This window comes from Medicago sativa, chromosome 4 (assembly GCF_051527215.1).
Source record: "Medicago sativa cultivar Bolivia chromosome 4, Bolivia_mono, whole genome shotgun sequence".
Taxonomy (NCBI): domain Eukaryota; kingdom Viridiplantae; phylum Streptophyta; class Magnoliopsida; order Fabales; family Fabaceae; genus Medicago; species Medicago sativa.
This window is the reverse complement of record NC_140752.1, coordinates 66,110,992-66,133,019: the sequence shown is the minus strand read 5'-3', so window position 1 is coordinate 66,133,019 and position 22,028 is coordinate 66,110,992. Positions and strand designations below refer to the sequence as shown.

Here is a 22,028-nt window from a genome sequence, read left to right as displayed (position 1 = left end):
AATTCTCATGTCGTCCCCTTTCTTCATGTGTATGTGTGCGGTTTGAATCCTAGAGCATACAATTTTTCCAAATTTTTGATTTTCTCTACAAAAATTTTGATTTTAAAAGTCAATTTTTTCAAATTTTGATTTTCTCTACAAAAATTAAAAGTATTAAAAGTCAAATGTATAATCTCTTTTGACCAAAAAAAAAGAAGAAAATGTATAATCTCTGTATAAATCATGTTCTATTTTTATCTCTGTGTTAAAATACCAACACGAATCCTAGAGCATACAATTTTTCTACAAAAATTAAAAGTCAAATGTATAATCTCTTTTGACCAAAAAAAAAAAGAAGAAAATGTATAATCTCTATATAAATCATGTTCTATTTTTATCTCTGTGTTAAAATACCAACAAAATCATCATTAAACCAACTCAAATAAACTTTGCCTTATGTTGATTGATTGAGTCTCCTTCCCTTATTACATTCATTCACAAAAACGAGTTCAAATCTGCTCCAGTTGTTAAACTGTCCAGTTTCTCGGTTCCACACGCAGATGTTCGACACGTGGCAATAAAAGTTTCAATGGCCCAGATTTAAAGTTGAAAAACAGTTCGACACACAATGTTCTTCTCAGTTCAGAATCTATTACTGCCATTTTCCCCCTTTTTCAGTTCAGAACACTCGAGACCAGTCTTCATTTTTATTTTAATTTAGTTGGGTCAATCTAATTTGATTGTTGATTTCTAGTTTCCGTTCATCAATTTCCATCCACACTTTTGTTGTAATTCCTAAATTGAATATTCCTTGTTATATATATGGTGGCACTGAGGAACAACTCAACCATGAGGCGGCAGTGAGGAAGCAAAGACGGAAAATCATTGCAGGAAATAGAGAATTGTCGTCAGCGTAGGAGATACGGCGATTTGTGTTTCAGAAGCAGAAGAGGAATAAAGGCAGAGAGTTTTTTTTTTAATTAATATACAAAAAATGTTGATGGTCACCTTTTAATCTCTTCCGTTGATTTTTTATGCGCCACATGTCGTGCATCTGTGTGTGGAACCGGGAAACTGGACAGTTTAACAACTGGAGCAGATCTGAACTCCACAAAAACACATAATTTTTAAGTTTGGTTCATCTAGAGGCAATACTACTAATTGGCGTCTTAAATTAAATCATATACATCACCATTGAATTTTCATAATATTGTCTCATTTTCTTTACCCTTCTTCCTTTTTAGGATATGTGTCACATAACTAACTTTTAGGCTCTCTTTGGATTGATGGAAGAGAGAGGAGCGGAATGGAATAAAACATAATAGAATGGAGTAGAACGGAGCGAAATGGAACATGAATTTCATTCCATTATTTAAAAAATGGACGAAACAGAGTATCTTATAAAAAAATATTCCATTTTTATCCTTATTATCTTTTTTCAAAATGATTAAAATGTTATAACTTTTAGAACAACAATTGTCGAAAAAAAAACTTATACTCTAATTTAAATATCACTATAATAATTACCAAAGAAAATCAATATTATATTGAACCGTAGAATACTATTATTGAAGTATGCCTGCATTTTTTCGCATCTGACTACAAAGAATTCAGGGAAACGAAAAAATATTAATTCAAAAAAAATCCCAATTGCAATTAGTTATTGTTATGACTTATGTGCATATATGAACAGGGAAACGAAAAAACATGCAACAGTGAAGAAAATATCTTGATAGTTTGGTTTATCAACAAATGACAAGTTGCACTTGTAAGCATTGTCGAAAGGGACACAAAAATTGCAGAAACAACGCAGAAAGAAATTGATTTGAATATTAAAAAAATGTAAACTCGGGAGGTAGAAGAAGAAATGCTACAGTCATGTGAAATAAAAAAATAAGGGTAGAAAGATAATTATTTATTAAAAGGCTTCATTTCATCCCCCATACACTCCAAATTGGGAGGGAAGAGAAATAAGAGAGAATGATGAAATGGGATGGAATGTATTCCATTATATTCCACTCCATTCCGCTCTATTTCATTGGATTCCACCAATCTAAACATAGCTTTAAGTATTTGTGTATATATTTATCATATGAGTATTCAATATATATTTCTCCTTCTCGATCGGCTTTTCTTAAAGGTCGTCACTTAGTGGATGGGGTGTTGGTTGTTAATGAGTTGGTGGATTTTGCGAAGAAAGCGAACAAAGAATGCCTTATTTTAAAGGTAGATTTCGAGAAGGCTTATGACTCGGTCGATTGGGCTTTTTTGGAATACATGATGAGGAGGGTGGGTATGTGTGAGAAGTGGGTTAAGTGGATGAAGGCTTGTGTGTTTGGGGGTAGTATGTCCATCCTTGTTAATGGTAGCCCAACGGAGGAAATTTGTATACATCGCGGTCTTAAACAACGGGATCCACTTGCTCCGTTCTTGTTTTTGTTGGTGGCGGAAGACTTTAGTGGTTTAATGAGGAATGCGGTGGATCGTAATTTGTTTGAGGGTTTTGAGTTTGGTGGTAATGGTTTGGTGGTCTCACACTTACAATATGCCGATGATACTCTTTGTATCGGGAAACCAACGGTGGAAAATCTTTGGGCTTTGAAAGCTCTCCTTAGAGGCTTTGAGATGGTTTCGGGGCTCAAGATTAATTTCTTTAAAAGCTCGTTGATAGGGGTGAATGTCTCTAGTGATTTTATGGCTATGGCTTGTAATTTTTTAAATTGTAGTGAGGGTTGTGTTCCTTTCAAATATTTGGGTCTTCCGGTGGGAGCAAATCCTAGGAGTATGGCGACTTGTGATCCTTTGGTAGAGAAGATTAGCGGGAGGTTAAATACGTGGGGCCACAAGTACATTAGTTTTGGTGGGAGAATTGTTCTTTTGAATTCGGTTCTTAATGCGATCCCTATCTTTTATTTGTCTTTCATTAAGTTACCGGTGAAAGTTTGGAAGAGGATTGTGCGGATTCAAAGAGAATTCCTATGGGGAGGGGTGGGTGGAGGCAAGAAAATTAGTTGGGTGAAATGGGAGACGGTGTGTCATTCAAAAAGGAATGGTGGTTTGGGGGTGAAGGATATTCGAGTCATGAATGTTAGTCTTTTGGCTAAATGGCGGTGGAGAATGTTAGATGGGGAGTCGGCCTTGTGGAAGGATGTATTGAATTCCAAATATGGTGATTGTGTGGGTGGTTTGTTGGAGGGAGGGTATAGTGGGGGGATGAGATTTTCATCTTCTTGGTGGAAGGAACTTATTAAGCTTGGTGATTTTGGTGAGCTTAATTGGTTTAATTCGGGAGTGGAGCGGAGTGTTGCTAACGGGCTCACTTCTAGCTTTTGGAATGATGTTTGGAGAGGAAATTGTTGCTTTCGGAGTAAGTATCCTAGGCTTTATTCTATTTCCGATCAAAAGGAGGCTACGGTGGGTGAGGTGGGTGTGCGGACGGAGTTTGGAACGGATTGGAATTTCACTTGGAGAAGACATCTCTTCATGTGGGAAGAAGAGGTGCTCTTGAGCCTTAAGGAGGATTTGGAAGGAGTAAGGTTATCGAACGATGTGGATATGTGGAGGTGGAAGTTAGATGACTCCGGGACTTTTACGGTGAATTCGGCCTATAAAAGGTTGGAGGGAATTGTTTTTAGCGAAGTGTTGTGGAGAGAGGAGGATAGAGGTATTTTTGAGTACTTGTGGAAGTGTCCGACACCTTCTAAGGTGGTGACTTTTGCTTGGAGATCTTTCCTTAATCACATTCCAACAAAACTTAATCTTGCATTGAGGAATGTCCTAGGGCCGGATGTGCAACCGTTGTGTGGTTTGTGTAATAGAAACGTTGAATCGGTGCTTCATCTTTTTCTCCATTGTGAAGTATCTAGTGCGGTTTGGTTGAAGCTAATGTGGTGGTTAGATTGCTCGTTCATCACGCCGCCTAACCTTTTTGTGCATTGGGAGTGTTGGCTTGAAGGGGAGAGGGAGAAGTGGGTCAAAAAGGGTAAGGGGATTATTTGGCTTGCCACCATTTGGATGTTATGGAATACTCGGAATGATAAGGTTTTTAACGACGTTAATGTTGAGGTGGATGTAATTGTGGAGGAGGTGAAAGTGTTGGCTTGGAAGTGGGCAATGTACAAGTTGTGTATTCCGGTTTGTCAATATTTCGAGTGGTGTTGGAATCCTAAATGGTGCCTTAAAAGATCCCAAGCTCGTACGTGATTGTTGGTTGCGAAGCTGCTGTCTTTGTTTTCGGCATGGGTTGGTTTTCAGCTAGGTGCGTGGGGATGGATAGCAGTCTCGGTGGTGGCAGTTTTTGTGGGCTCTTTGGGAGAGTTTTTCCTTTGGTCAGGCCCTGTTCTTGTATGTAACACCCTATTTCTATTAAAGCGATAAAACACGCGAATATAACAAATATTCAAGAAATAGATGCTACGTCTCAAAATAAAACCAACTAACATCATGCATATATATATAATACTTCAACGGTCACAGCGGAATTCAAATCATAAACTTCAACATATACATGCCATGGTCAAATATATCCTCATATGAAAATACTCCAAGTCCGACAAGTGGACAATAGCAACAACATAGCAAATGAATCCAAAACAACAAATAGACGCTAAGCCTAATCAGAGCCTAGATACTACGACACTGACACGACAACGGAGAAAGCTCCCGTCGTCCAAACATCCAACAAGCAAACTCACCAAGCGTCTAGTCCTGCACAACGTCTACCCATCCATACAGACAGGTAGGCGGTCGAAACCACTGGGGGTAAGCATTACATTAATCATAATCCACATATAAAAACATGGTATTCAAGAATTTATACATATCACATATACATAACCACCCCTCCTAGAATACTAGCATCATATGATTAACATCCCCCATTACTTGCATCTCAAGCTATCACATTATTACCATAGCATAGCATGCATAATCAACCTCTAATCAAGTCATCAATAAAAGCTCATCATTTATCAACATCAATCAATGATCACATCACTTACCTCATTACTCATTTAGCATGCTTAATTCAACAAGTCAATTCATCATTTCTAGTTACAAGCAATCAATCATCATCATCAAAGAAATCACCACATCTTATGTATATACATATACAATTCTCACCTCATCATTATCATCCAATCAATTATCATCAAATAGATTCACCAAGTGTATAAGTACAAACAAATAAGACATGCAATTAGAGCATAAATCAATTATTCACAACCATCCACAAAATCCACCAATGTACTTATACAGCACAATCACAACATTCACCAAATTTCACCAACACACAATTCACCAAGTCATATATTCAATTATGACACAACCCATCAACTATTCAAATCCAAATATCACAAGTATGTATTCATCAAACACACTTATCATCAACATTCACCATTCACATGCAACAACAAGATAACATTTCAATATGCAATGCGCCTATACTCGACACATATATGCATGTGGTACCAGATCAACAACAATGGATGCAACAAAAACATCCAAGTAAGAGTACACCTCCTCTTACTATGTAAAAGTACACCTCCTTTTACATTTCAACAACAACAACATGATATGATGCATGAACATATAGCAATGACTCGATAATGCACAACTCCAACATAACAACTATCAAAACAATGTAAAAGTACACCTCCTTTTACATTTCAACAACTCAACAACATTGCATTATCAAGAATCATGCCCATACATTCAACGATCACATCTCACATAAGATTCATCAACCTCGATTTACAATTCATTTCCATTTACATCACATAATCAAGTAAAATGGAACGACACAACAATTTATGACAAACATCATTCTCAACCTTCCACCACCATTCAAACACAGTTATTTAATCATATGTGACCATTCACAAAAGATTCATAAGACTTTAGTCCAACAAGATTCATTTCTACTAAGTTCGTCTCCAAAAGTCACCTTTTAAAAATAATAGAATTTATGAACCAAAACCAACTCTACAAGCTCAATTGCCTATGCCATGTATTCTCACAAGTCACTTATAGGTGCAGTAGAGGATACATAAGCATTTCATCGGCCAAAAACAACGAGTTCAAGTAAAACCCAAAGTTCGTCTCACTTTTCACTTTTTCCCAAAATTTTCCATTTTCAAAACAAAACAAGTTCAAACTTGATAGAACCAATCACAACCATTTTTAGAAATCATATAAACATTATACAACCTTAATCCCACTGCAATTTCCGGAGAAAACGAGTTTTCGGAAAAAAATCGACGTTTAGACCGTTTTTATAAAAGTTAGACGATTTTCACAAATCCAAGTCCAAACCAATTCAAATCATGTTCCAGTAGGATTAAAGGTGTAAACAGATGTTAATTAAGTCCAAAGAAACATTTTAGAAGTATCGGATTGGTCCCCAAGTGCCCGAATTAAAAAATCAAAAGTTGCTAAAACTGGGCAGGTTCGCTTAAGCGAAGGCACAATTTGCTTGAGCGAACTCAAGTCAGAACCTACATGCTAGTTGGCTTACGCGTTCGCTTAGCGTTCGCTTAAGCGAACTATCGCAGTTCTGCATCAAAAATATTACGGGTTCCAACCCTTTTTACCCCAAAATCTAATTTTCAATACCCCAATTCACCAAAACAAGTTCCAAAAGTGTTTATAGGTCAATATAGGTTCAATACACTTAAACCTACATAAGTTATGGGATTACAACATCAATTCATCAATAATTCATCAATATATCAACTTCTCTCAACTTGCAACAACAACACCCAAATTCATCAACAATTCATCCAATTTATGATACCCATAGCAACAATTCAACAACAACATATGTCATGATAACAACAACAACATTTGAACATAAATTCATCAACAATTCAACAACAACAACTTCTTCCATCATCAATTATGCACAAAAACAACTTATGTTCATATCCACCCATTTTAACATTCAAATTCTACAACAACATCACAATTAACATTCAATTCATACACATAATCATATTACCAAAATTAAGCACGAAATTCTACAACCAAAATCAAATTAAGCACTTAACTACAATTATGCAAAGAATTAGGGTAGAATTAAACAAAGAGGATTATGATTAAAACCTAACCCCCTTACCTCTAACACCAAGAATCCTTAATTCAAGCCTCAATTAGCTCCTAGGTGTTGAATCCACTCTTCTAGCTCTAGCCCTTGCTCTTGTTGTGGTCTCTAGCCTCTACCTCTTCTCTTCCCAAATGAAATGAAATGAATAATGTTGTGAAACCTAATTTTCACTCACAGCTAGAGTTTATATATGTGCTCTCATCAATTGGGCTTATTTCTCAACCTTAATGGGCCTAACCCATTTCTATTCTAACACCCAAAATGTCACTACTCACTTATCGGTAAATTACAACACTAACGGTCACTTACCGGTAAATAAAATAATTACTACATTCTCTCTAGTAACTTGGTAAAATAATATTCTTACTAACACTCAAAAATAATCCTCAACCAAAATTACAAAATTACCCCTACTCTCAAAATGACCGAAATGCCCCTAAGCCCAAAATGACTAAAATACCCTTTTTCACCGAATACTACAATTCCCAACCAAAAATACACACAAAAGCAAATAATCACATAATAGCACACACAACACACATAAATAATTAATAAAATAAAACTAGCGAAAATCGGGCTGTTACAACTCTCCCCCACTAAAAAGAATTTTCGCCCTCGAAAATTACCTGAAGAAAACAACTCTGGATACGCAACCCTCACTCTACTCTCCGATTCCCAAGTGGCACTCTCACCGGTTGGTCCAACCCAAATCACCTTAACCAAAACGACCTCCTTGCCACGCAAACGCTTCACTTAACGATCTTCAATCCTAACTGGCCAAGTCTCAACGGTCAAATTATCCCTTACTCCCAAATCATCCACTTGAACCACATGAGACGCATCATACACATACTTCCTCAACTGAGACACATGAAACACATCATGAAGATTCGACAAAGATGGCGGTAACGCAATCCTATACGCTACAACCCCAACCTTCTCAACAATCTCAAAAGGTCCAACAAAATGAGGAGTCAACTTCCGACACTTCAAAGCACGTCCTACACCAGTTACAGGATTCACTCTCAAAAACACATGATCACCAACCTGAAACTCGATGTCCTTCCTCCTCTTATCATGATAACTCTTCTGCCTACTCTGAGACGCTCTCATCTTCTCTTGGATCATCTTAACCTTCTTGGTCGTCTCTTGCACAACTTCCGGTCCTAACAAGGCACTTTCTCCTGACTCATACCAACACAAAGGAGTTCTACACCTCAGACCATACAAAGCCTCAAACGGTGCCATTCCGATACTAGAATGAAAACTGTTGTTGTAGGTAAACTCAATCAACGACAAACATTCGATCCAACTGACACCTTGCTCCAACACACAAGCTCTCAACAAATCTTCCAAACTCTGAATAGTCCTCTCCGTCTGTCCATCAGTCTGGGGATGATACGCAGAACTCAACCTCAACTTAGTTCTCAAAGCATCTTGCAAACTCTCCCAAAACTTAGAAGTAAACCTCGGATCCCGATCCGACACAATACTAGAAGGAACACCATGCAATCTAACAATCTGCTCAATGTAGATCTCAGCCAACTCCGCCACAGACATACCGGTCTTAAAAGGAACAAAAATGTGCCAAATTCGTTAACCGATCAACGATCACCCAAATAGAATCAAAACCCTTAGCAGTCTTCGGCAATGCTCCAACAAAGTCCATTGATATACTATCCCACTTCCACTCTGGCACAAACAACGGTTGCATCAAACCTGACGGCTTCTGATGTTCAATCTTAGACTTCTGACACACCAAACAAGCGTACACAAACTCTGCAACATCCTTCTTCATTCCAGGCCACCAAAACAACCTCTTCAAATCCTGATACATCTTAGTCGCTCCTGGATGAATACTCAAGCTACTTCTGTGACCTTCTTCCAAAATCTGCCTCTTAAGCTCAAGAACACTCGGCACACAAACACGATCACGGAACATCAAAACACCGTTCTCGTCCAACCTGAAGTCTCCACCCTTACCTTGGTTAACCAACACCACACGATCAACAAGTTCCAAATCTTCCTTCTGACCATTCTTGATCTCCTCCAGAATATTACTTGTCAACTTCAACATTCCCAACCTCACACCATCCGGTGTCAATTCACTAACCAAACTCAAATCCCGAAACTGCTCAATCAACTCCAACTCTTTTACCATCAAAGCAGACATATGCAACGACTTCCTACTCAAAGCATCTGCAACAACATTGGCCTTTCCAGGATGATAGCTCAACTGGAAATCAAAATCCTTAAGATACTCTAACCATCCCCTCTGCCTCATATTCAACTCCTTCTGGTCGAACAAGTACTTCAAACTCTTGTGATCACTGAACACCTCAAACTTAGAACCATACAGATAATGCCTCCAAATCTTCAACACATACACAACGGCCGCTAATTCCAAGTCATGAGTCGGATAATTCTTCTCATGCACTTTCAACTGCCTTGAAGCATAAGCCACCACCTGACGATTCTGCATAAGCACACCACCAAGACCCATCTTAGAAGCATCACAATACACAACAAACGATTCCTTCGGATTCGGCAAAATCAACACTGGAGCTGACGTCAACCTCTTCTTCAACTCTTGGAAACTCTTCTCACACTTAGCATCCCAAACATAAGCTTGTCCTTTCCGAGTCAACTGCGTCAATGGCAACGCCAACTTAGAGAATCCTTCGATGAACCTCCGATAATAACCTGCCAATCCAAGAAAGCTTCTAACTTCAAAAACAGACTTAGGTGATTCCCATTGCAACACTGCATCCACCTTCGACGGATCCACGGCAATGCCACCTTTAGAAATCACATGACCAAGGAAACTCACTTCCCGCAACCAAAACTCACACTTCGACAACTTAGCAAACAGCTTCTTCGCTTTCAAAACTCCCAACACAATCCTCAAATGCTCAGCATGCTCTTCTTCAGACTTAGAATATACCAAAATATCATCTATAAACACCACCACAAAACGGTCCAGAAAAGGATGAAATATCCTATTCATGTATTCCATGAAGACACCTGGCGCATTAGACACTCCAAATGGCATCACAGAATACTCATAGTGTCCATACCTCGTTCTGAACGCAGTTTTGGATATATCTTCCGCCTTTACTCTAATCTGATGATATCCTGACCTCAAATCAATCTTACTAAACACTTCTGCACCAACCAACTGATCCATCAAGTCATCAATTCTCGGAAGCGGATACCGATTCTTGATTGTCACCTTGTTCAACTGCCGATAATCCACACACAACCTCATGCTTCCGTCTTTCTTCTTAACCAACAACACAGGAGCCCCCCACGGCGAAACGCTTGGCCTGATAAACTGTTTCTCAAGTAACTCTTCCAACTGCTTCTTCAACTCACCCAACTCTAATGCAGACATCCGATACGGCGCAATCGAAATAGGACTCGTTCCCGGTACCAAATCAATTGCAAACTCAACTTCCCTCTCCGGTGGTAACTCGGTAATGTCGTCCGAAAAAACTTCTGGAAACTCTTGCACTACCGGCAAATCACCAACTCCTTTCTCACTACTCTCCTTCAAAGAAGCAAACATCATGAATACACAAGCTTCACCATCGAAAGACTTCTTCACTTGCTCCGCGATCAAGAACCCTCTACCTTCCTCAGCTACCGACTTAGAAAACGTTACACTCTTGGTCAAACAATTAATGTTAACACCAAAAGTCAACATCCAATCCATACCAAAAATAACGTCCATATGCTTCAACGGAAGACACACAAGATCCAACTCAAAATCAACATGAACCTTAACACAAACCACAACCAACTGAGCCTCCGCAGCCAAAGATACCTTCCCTTGCCAGACCCAACAACCTGAAACAACCTGCTACTCCCCCACTACTCTCAAACCCACCTAAAAGAACGAAACAACACAACAAGTACCGACAGTACTTCCGTACATGTCGCATACAAACAGGAAAATCAACGGGTTCTGGTCTGGACAAGACCGACCACGGCTCTGATACCAACTTGTAACACCCTATTTCTATTAAAGCGATAAAACACGCGAATATAACAAATATTCAAGAAATAGATGCTACGTCTCAAAATAAAACCAACTAACATCATGCATATATATATAATACTTCAACGGTCACAGCGGAATTCAAATCATAAACTTCAACATATACATGCCATGGTCAAATATATCCTCATATGAAAATACTCCAAGTCCGACAAGTGGACAATAGCAACAACATAGCAAATGAATCCAAAACAACAAATAGACGCTAAGCCTAATCAGAGCCTAGATACTACGACACTGACACGACAACGGAGAAAGCTCCCGTCGTCCAAACATCCAACAAGCAAACTCACCAAGCGTCTAGTCCTGCACAACGTCTACCCATCCATACAGACAGGTAGGCGGTCGAAACCACTGGGGGTAAGCATTACATTAATCATAATCCACATATAAAAACATGGTATTCAAGAATTTATACATATCACATATACATAACCACCCCTCCTAGAATACTAGCATCATATGATTAACATCCCCCATTACTTGCATCTCAAGCTATCACATTATTATCATAGCATAGCATGCATAATCAACCTCTAATCAAGTCATCAATAAAAGCTCATCATTTATCAACATCAATCAATGATCACATCACTTACCTCATTACTCATTTAGCATGCTTAATTCAACAAGTACAATTCATCATTTCTAGTTACAAGCAATCAATCATCATCATCAAAGAAATCACCACATCTTATGTATATACATATACAATTCTCACCTCATCATTATCATCCAATCAATTATCATCAAATAGATTCACCAAGTGTATAAGTACAAACAAATAAGACATGCAATTAGAGCATAAATCAATTATTCACAACCATCCACAAAATCCACCAATGTACTTATACAGCAATCCACACAATCACAACATTCACCAAATTTCACCAACACACAATTCACCAAGTCATATATTCAATTATGACACAACCCATCAACTATTCAAATCCAAATATCACAAGTATGTATTCATCAAACACACTTATCATCAACATTCACCATTCACATGCAACAACAAGATAACATTTCAATATGCAATGCGCCTATACTCGACACATATATGCATGTGGTACCAGATCAACAACAATGTATGCAACAAAAACATCCAAGTAAGAGTACACCTCCTTTTACATTTCAACAACAACAACATGATATGATGCATGAACATATAGCAATGACTCGATAATGCACAACTCCAACATAACAACTATCAAAACAATGTAAAAGTACACCTCCTTTTACATTTCAACAACTCAACAACATTGCATTATCAAGAATCATGCCCATACATTCAACGATCACATCTCACATAAGATTCATCAACCTCGATTTACAATTCATTTCCATTTACATCACATAATCAAGTAAAATGGAACAACACAACAATTTATGACAAACATCATTCTCAACCTTCCACCACCATTCAAACACAGTTATTTAATCATATGTGACCATTCACAAAAGATTCATAAGACTTTAGTCCAACAAGATTCATTTCTACTAAGTTCGTCTCCAAAAGTCACCTTTTAAAAATAATAGAATTTATGAACCAAAACCAACTCTACAAGCTCAATTGCCTATGCCATGTATTCTCACAAGTCACTTATAGGTGCAGTAGAGGATACATAAGCATTTCATCGGCCAAAAACAACGAGTTCAAGTAAAACCCAAAGTTCGTCTCACTTTTCACTTTTTCCCAAAATTTTCCATTTTCAAAACAAAACAAGTTCAAACTTGATAGAACCAGTCACAACCATTTTTAGAAATCATATAAACATTATACAACCTTAATCCCACTGCAATTTCCGGAGAAAACGATTTTTCGGAAAAAAATCGACGTTTAGACCGTTTTTATAAAAGTTAGACGATTTTCACAAATCCAAGTCCAAACCAATTCAAATCATGTTCCAGTAGGATTAAAGGTGTAAACAGATGTTAATTAAGTCCAAAGAAACATTTTAGAAGTATCGGATTGGTCCCCAAGTGCCCGAATTAAAAAATCAAAAGTTGCTAAAACTGGGCAGGTTCGCTTAAGCGAAGGCACAATTCGCTTGAGCGAACTCAAGTCAGAACCTACATGCTAGTTGGCTTACGCGTTCGCTTAGCGTTCGCTTAAGCGAACTATCGCAGTTCTGCATCAAAAATATTACGGGTTCCAACCCTTTTTACCCCAAAATCTAATTTTCAATACCCCAATTCACCAAAACAAGTTCCAAAAGTGTTTATAGGTCAATATAGGTTCAATACACTTAAACCTACATAAGTTATGGGATTACAACATCAATTCATCAATAATTCATCAATATATCAACTTCTCTCAACTTGCAACAACAACACCCAAATTCATCAACAATTCATCCAATTTATGATACCCATAGCAACAATTCAACAACAACATATGTCATGATAACAACAACAACATTTGAACATAAATTCATCAACAATTCAACAACAACAACTTCTTCCATCATCAATTATGCACAAAAACAACTTATGTTCATATCCACCCATTTTAACATTCAAATTCTACAACAACATCACAATTAACATTCAATTCATACACATAATCATATTACCAAAATTAAGCACGAAATTCTACAACCAAAATCAAATTAAGCACTTAACTACAATTATGCAAAGAATTAGGGTAGAATTAAACAAAGAGGATTATGATTAAAACCTAACCCCCTTACCTCTAACACCAAGAATCCTTAATTCAAGCCTCAATTAGCTCCTAGGTGTTGAATCCACTCTTCTAGCTCTAGCCCTTGCTCTTGTTGTGGTCTCTAGCCTCTACCTCTTCTCTTCCCAAATGAAATGAAATGAATAATGTTGTGAAACCTAATTTTCACTCACAGCTAGAGTTTATATATGTGCTCTCATCAATTGGGCTTATTTCTCAACCTTAATGGGCCTAACCCATTTCTATTCTAACACCCAAAATGTCACTACTCACTTATCGGTAAATTACAACACTAACGGTCACTTACCGGTAAATAAAATAATTACTACATTCTCTCTAGTAACTTGGTAAAATAATATTCTTACTAACACTCAAAAATAATCCTCAACCAAAATTACAAAATTACCCCTACTCTCAAAATGACCGAAATGCCCCTAAGCCCAAAATGACTAAAATACCCTTTTTCACCGAATACTACAATTCCCAACCAAAAATACACACAAAAGCAAATAATCACATAATAGCACACACAACACACATAAATAATTAATAAAATAAAACTAGCGAAAATCGGGCTGTTACATTGTACATGCCGTGCCTTCCTGGCTTGTGCTTCTGGTTTTTTGTTTTGTGGCTGTCAGTTTTTGTTTGTGGGGAGCTTTGGCTGGTTTTTAAGCAGTTTCTATTGGCTGCTCTTTAACAGTTCAGGTCAGCCTTGGTGTTGACTGTAACACCCCGTTTTTCCAACATAAAAATTTCGTATTAAATCAGAGTATTTAGTTCATAAACGGAATGTCACATACTTCTAGAAAAATCTTAAAATAGATAATAATAATTATCTTTCAAAATTCAACATCATAAAATTTGAAACTACACAGCGGAAAATAGTTCAACATAACAGAAATCTTGGCACACAGGCCTTATCAGAAATCTCATAAGTCTTAGTTAATAATAATTCTTAAACTTCAAAAGTAATACGTAAAGGAACAGAAAATAGTATCAAAACCCTCATCCCGTTACGTATCAGAGCACCTAAGGACACATTGAGAGATAGTCACCCACGACCGCAGCTAATCTTGATTACCTGCAAGTTACTCATACGAAGAGCAACATTTTCAAGCAGAAGGGGTGAGATTTCTCAAACAATAATATTAAGCTCATAAATCATAAATTATATTTAACAATATAATCATCTTATAATTTAACAATTATAATCAAATACATAGACATCATCATTTCATCTTAGCAATATATCATCATATAGCAGTCACATTCATCGTCACATATCATCATAAAATATCATCATTAAATCATACTCAAACATCTTTTAAATCAACATCAGACATCATATACAACTTGATACTTGACTCGACAATGCGACTCAACTTGACAATGCAACTCTTAACAACTTAACGACTCAAATCATCGTGAAACTTCTTGATATGCAAATGCATGTGGTACCATTCAGCAACATATATGAGCGTAATTAGGCTCTTCAACAAGTGAGAATAAAGCTGCCGGGCCTAAAGCCCCCAACGTAGTTTGAGCATAAAGCTGCCGGGCCTCAAGCCCCCATCTTTAATGAGTATGCAATGGACTCAACTCCTACAACTTAGACATCTTGAACTTCTTAAACAACTTATATGATTCCAATAATTTGGACAACTTCTTACGACTTCACAACTTAGACCGACACCTACAACTTTATGACATTAATGGTCAACAACATCAAACGATAAACATCAACATCTTAAACATCGCATCAACATAAGCATCATAAATAACACATATTTAAATCACACATCTTCTAAATAGCACTTCATTATATAACACATCTTTATATAACACATCGTCAGATAATACATTTAGTTAGACATCTTAAAATAATACATGAATTACACATCATCAAGTAATTCATCATTTTATCATTTTTGCATTCCAAAACTAATCAAATAAATTGATATTAAATAATTTTCGGATCAGCTAAACCATTTGAATCACATTCAATTTTTATGCCATTTGAATTAACTATTTCAAATTATAAAATGTAAAACAATCTCTTATATATGTATGATCCTTAAAATACGTGTAACAGTATCATTATCCATTATTTTATTTTAGTTTTAGTTTAAAACAATTTAATACAATGATAACAGATTTGTAAATCAGTGGATCACACACCTTTTAGTTCAACTTGAAAATTAACAAATTTTAAAATCAAAGATTGAACTAGAATTCAGAAACCGTAGACATGTCGTAACCAACAGTAAATCGCAAGCCAAATTGAAAAGAACGCATATTGTACCTATTTTTCATTCATTCAAAGTTATGTATATACCGCTTACAAAAGGAATCAAAACGAATATCATGAAAATACTATTAAAATTTATGCATATTCAATAAGCTGTCACGTACGAATCACATTCATATCATCATGCTGTCAACACAAATTTAATCAAAATCGATATCATAAGTACACAAACATGAACCCTATTCATCATAAAATTAGATTATAATGATTTAAGATATCACCGAAAATTACCCCCCCTTTTTTTTTTTTTAAGGAACGGCCTCTCACATAATTAATCCTCTAATCAATTCTTAACCCATTATTTCATAATTTTAAATTTCTTTCCACAACTCTAACCTAAAACATGTTAGATGTAATCTAATGATTCACAAACTTAATATTAGTGAAAGATAGACTCACCCTTACCTGGTAATTGCAGAAATCGCAGCCCTCACTCTCTTGTTCTCCTCTTCTGACTTTTCTCCCTTTCTCTCCAAAAACGTACGTACTCTGTTACTAACTTATGTCTGTCTATTTATCTTTTCATATTACTCTTCTCACTACTAATTTACTCATCTCACAACACAGCCTCACTTTTAATATTTTTATTTTATTTCTCATATCTTATTTTATTTAATAATAAAATAAGTCACACCAACATAGCAGCTTCACAAAATCATATACCTCAAATAATTTATTTATAAATCATATAAACCACTCAACTTCATGAATCGTAACATTCACACATATCAATCATGTAAACCACTTAAATCATAAATCATATAAGAATATAAATATATTCCAACTTCATTGAATTAATTAAATAATTAAGACGGGCACGCAGGGGTATGCAAGCGACTTGGTTTTTGTATATGCCTGCGTCAATTCTCTTTTGCTCCTTTTTGTTTATGGGTGGTTTTTTAAGGGGTTTTTGTTCGAGCCATTATTTGTATGGCAACCGATTTCCCCTTATTTGTATTTTTTTCTCCACCCGAGCTTATTAGTGCGTCTTGCACGGGCTTGTTGGTTAATAAATTTTTGCCAATTCAAAAAAAAATTAAATATTTTTTGAAAAAATTAATATTAATTCTGATAATTTGTAGGTACGTATCCACGAGTATTCGTAATTATAGAAGGAGTGTCGGTGTCTGATATGGATTCATCTCCATGTTTGGAGTCTCTGGGCTTCATAGTAACGGGTAGCTATAATAGTCCATCAATGTAGTGAAATTTCTACGTAGTTTTTTTATTGTACACTCTATTAGTCAATATAGTTTTTGACGTTAAAATATTTCTTATAACGTCATGGCCTTGGAGCTCTTGGAAGGTTGAAGCGTAAAGAGTTAACTTGCAGAAGTTTAAAACAAAAAGTAGACATAAAGATGTAAGCATTTATTGTTTGAAAATAAGAGCGATTGTTCTCGTCGATGACTATTTTGACTAACAAAATGCATAATCAAAAACTATTTTGTAATTTCATTGTATTGAAGGACTATTGTAGCTACTCGTTACACATTCAATAATGAAAATGACTATCTTCTTATTTTACCATGTTGAAGTTATAATCTCCAAGAAGTTTAGAACCCAAAAAGTCCAAGTGTTTTGCCCTTAATTTACTATAATTCTTGTTTCAAAACCTTTTGGAAAATACAATTTGAAAGCAAATTTAAGATTTTAGATTATATAAGTTGACACGTCAGAAGTAGGACTAATATATTTAACAATTATGTAAATAACAATTTATTTGCTATACCTGAAGCAATGTCAAGTAGCTAGACAGCTTCCTCGTCTTATGGACGCTGGCAACGTTAAGCTCGATGTACAAGCGTGTTAGGGCAGTCGTCATAAATGCAAAGGTGTGAACTATCTTACAGATCCATCACACTTGCCCCCTTGCTCACACCTTCCTGCTTTCACATAGCTGAGTTAGTCATGGTCATCATGTTGCCTCTAACACGATCGAGATGTGTGTCATATGCAAAAGCAAACAAAATCACATATACAAATCAATATATTCCACAAAGTTCAGAGTCAAGACAACTTTTAACACACTTGACCCTGTTTCATATTATATAATATGTATTCATGAACAACCTGTTTCATATTATATAATTTGAAATGAACCAGCATCTAAGAAAAAATCAAATTAAAGAACAAATGCTTGAACAATTGTGAACCAACATTTTGTTCAGTCGTTGAAAAGGGTTGAAATGCGATGAAATCGACCAACTTTACTTTAAGAATGACACAATATGTGGTGGTTTGAATTTTAGATGATTTGGAAGAAGTTTAGGTCTGAAATTTGTAATTGTTGAAATGAGGGAATGATTCCAAGTCTTACTTATATAATGACATGTTTCAGATTATATAATAAAAATGGACCGTCATAATATTTCTAAGGACCTGAGGGACCCTTCTGAAGGTCTCGAAGTCCTCTGTTAGGCCTTAAACGCCCTTCAGAAGGGCTTTTAGGCCCTAGGCGCGTCCCCCTCGTGACGCCGCCCTATGCTGCTTCTAGAAGCCGCCTAATTACTTAACTAACCCTATTACTTGCTGCCTAAGTAATCATAAATCAGGCCCATAGATGGCTATAAATACATCCCTTGAGAGCCTTCTCAAGGCAAGACCAATACAATACAAACCCTAATACGATTATTGTACTTTTTGCAAGTACAAAAAAAAATATTGGAAACACGAGGGTGCATGAGAATGACGAATGCTGGGAAAAGAAACTATCCACCCATTTTCCATGGTTATGGGAAAACAAGTTTGTAGACACTAGTGATAATCCTATTACTTATCTTCAAATTGAATGTCTTATCTTGACCAAGTGGTCGTTGATGACTTATGTGTGTAGAATTTTGCCTTTGCGGGATTGGCTTGGGTTGTTTACTCAAATTAAAATTATTGGAAAGTACTATTTAAAAGATTCCACGACACGTTCGCAAATTAAAGGGTTTTGATACATTTGCTTCCTAAACCAATAAATTAATGATATGTTTTTACAATTAAATAATTATTTTAATCTATAGATAAATTTGTTGTCATCTCTTGGATGTGTTATTCATGAAACCAATTTTTTTCATCATTCATTATTGTTATTTATTTTTTGCGGTTTTCCTCTATCCATTATGAAAGGCTAAAATATAAATAAAAAAATCATGGATGGATTTTTTTTTCATTATTGTTATTTAATAGAAAAAATTATGAACTTTGATGATCATCAATGTTTTTATGTGATATCTTTACTAGGATTAAGTGATCAATTGGGTGAAATATAGGGGTACACTTTACATATTGAATAGAGACATTTAATATTAATTCCAATTTTATGAATGACTTCTTGCAACTCATAAGTGTTAGATAACCATTCAATTAAAGCTAACAAATCACGAAATTTTTATTTATAAAGCGATAAAATTTTCTGTTATTACACGATTATGAGAAACAACATGGCTCAAGTTCTAATCTTTGTTTATGCTTTGATCTTATTTCTCTCTCTCTTTCTTGTTGTAGCAAGTAGAAGTATGCCACTTTCTTTTGACACCATTTTCAAATTTTTCTTATACACGATATATTATCATCATTTAGTAACAATATTTTTTCTTATTTGATAATGCAGCTAGCACTCCCTGCAATTCTGATGATGATTGTCTAGAGCCATTTTTACTTCCAATTTTGAAGTGCGTTAATAATTTTTGTGAGTTCAAGATACGAAATATATTCAACTAAGTTTAAAAATAATGAAGTTACATGTAAGTGCATAAATTATCTGTATATCATCATATTTATACTTTTACTACTTCAAAGTTTAATTTATGTTTCTCGGATGTTTCAATTTTTATGACAAGATCCGAAATGTATTATTATACGTATTATGCAATTATTTTTTATCTTAGTTCGAATATTAATGTAATACGTAATTATGAATATTAAATACTTATCTTGCCCATGCACTTGACAATTCTCTCTATAATTTTGATTTCCGTATCAGTATATTATGTGAAAATCATTAACAAGGATTTATTTATTGTGTGTACTATGTGAAAACAAGGATTTCTTTATTGTAAAATGGAAGAAAAATGTTTAAAAATTACACTTGCATTCTCAACGAAGTAAATAAATTGAATTAGAAAGAAATAGGCAGTTAGATCAGTTATCGCAAACTTAATCCCATTTTTGCCTCTAAACCCCATATATCCCTGCAAATGATCAACCTGTGTGCCATTTGAATGTAATTCACAAGGCATATATTGGCAATAAATTTAATTTTTTCTTGAATTCACGTTATTGGTCAATCAAATTGAAAATGGGGCACAATTGAGGAAATAACATGAGAAGTGGCTGTCATGCACGAAAGAGAATATGGTTTTCATCGGAAGATGATGGGAAATTAAAAAAAGATTGAACATGCAATTTCATTTTGAAAAATAAATAGATACACCTAAAGAAAGGGTAAAGGGTAAAATGATATAAATAATGGATTAGTCTATGGTTATTGTTTAAGCACATTGTGTCTCATGTTAATTACTCTTCCCACTTAATATATCTACACACATATATGAGCTGACCCACCAAGGCTTTTAGATTTGTGTGCAATTTTTTGGGTCCGTTGGAAGAGGTTTATGTGCAGCGAAAACAAGGTTAACCGAATCTAAAAGAGGTGATGAAGAGGAAAAGAAAATACGAGGGAAAGGAGAAGGATAAACTTTTATTTTTATTTTTCTCCCAAGTGTTCTGTGATGAGACGTAGATCTAGGTCTAGGTCTGTTCTGTCTCTCCTTCCCTTTCATAGTTTTTTTAGAGGTTATTTTGTTGAATCTAGATGAATTTGTTTCTAATTCCTTCCATTGTTCTAGGATGCATTTGATGGTGAAGGTGAAGAAGATATGTTTTTTGTAAAAAAAAAAATATATTTTAATTTATTTAATATATTTTAAAAAAAAATGCTATGGCGGAAAAAGTTCACGATAACATCCTATGTCTCTTTCACCTTGATAATTGTTGTTTGAAGTGGCTTAAATTATGTGACCCACTCACACACCATAGCTTCAACCCTCTATAGATTTTCATTTTATAACTTATCAAGTTTTGTCTTGATTTTGCATGTGCGGTTATAGAGGTGTACACAGGTTGGGTTGAATAAGATTTGAACAAACCCGTGATCCATCAAATATAATTGGTTTTGTTTGGGTAAAAGATCCACATTTTTTATATCAAACCCGAACCAAACCATCCCAATAATGAGCAGATTGGTTTGGTTGGGTCAATAGGTCACTAAACATGTTTTTTTTTTTAAAATCCAAATAAAAAAATATAATAACATTTTTTTTTGAGAAATAAAAAAATAAATATAATAACATGACATTCTATTTCATAAATTAACTTTTAGTATATTAAATGCTAACATTTGAATTTATTTGAAACACTTTAAAATTAGGGTATAAAAATCTTAAACCATGTTATAAAAAATGTAACACTTTTTTTGAACTGCTTGGGTTCCAAGGTTTGAAATCTTAAATTCGTTACCCAAACCAAACTAGTACGAGTTTGAATATTGGTCCCAAATTTTAACGAGTTTAGATGAATACATAATGATTGAGTTGGTTGATCGAGTTGAAGAGGCCATCCGGACCCGTGAATATCCCCTAAGCAATTATGCTTTTTTATTGTTCTATTAAGTATTGTTGCGGTACTCTATTTGTACTTTTTTGGTTTTACAAGAGCTTATCTATTTGTACTTAATTTTAAGTGGTTGTTATTTTTTTTCTTCTTCTTTTAGTTTACGCATCAAAAGAGATATATAACTTGATAGTATCAAAAGGAGTGGAGGATTAAACACATGTAGCATATGCTCATGGTCTTGCTTCATCACTTACTAACAACGAAGGATCAATTAAGAAGAAGTGTC

At 35.4% G+C, this 22,028-nt stretch overlaps 2 long non-coding RNA genes across 2 annotated transcripts; one reads left to right on the top strand and one right to left on the bottom strand.

The window, feature by feature from the left end:
- Positions 1-14,602: 14,602 nt before the first annotated feature.
- Positions 14,603-19,015, bottom strand: LOC146930868 (uncharacterized). The gene is made up of 2 exons (XR_015006521.1): positions 17,871-19,015; positions 14,603-14,911 (listed from the first exon to the last, which is right to left on the bottom strand). It is a non-coding gene; the product is annotated as an uncharacterized LOC146930868 (long non-coding RNA).
- Positions 19,016-19,173: 158 nt separating this feature from the next.
- On the top strand, positions 19,174-20,073 carry LOC146930867 (uncharacterized). Its single transcript, XR_015006520.1, has 2 exons — positions 19,174-19,642; positions 19,740-20,073. It is a non-coding gene; the product is annotated as an uncharacterized LOC146930867 (long non-coding RNA).
- Positions 20,074-22,028: the final 1,955 nt, after the last annotated feature.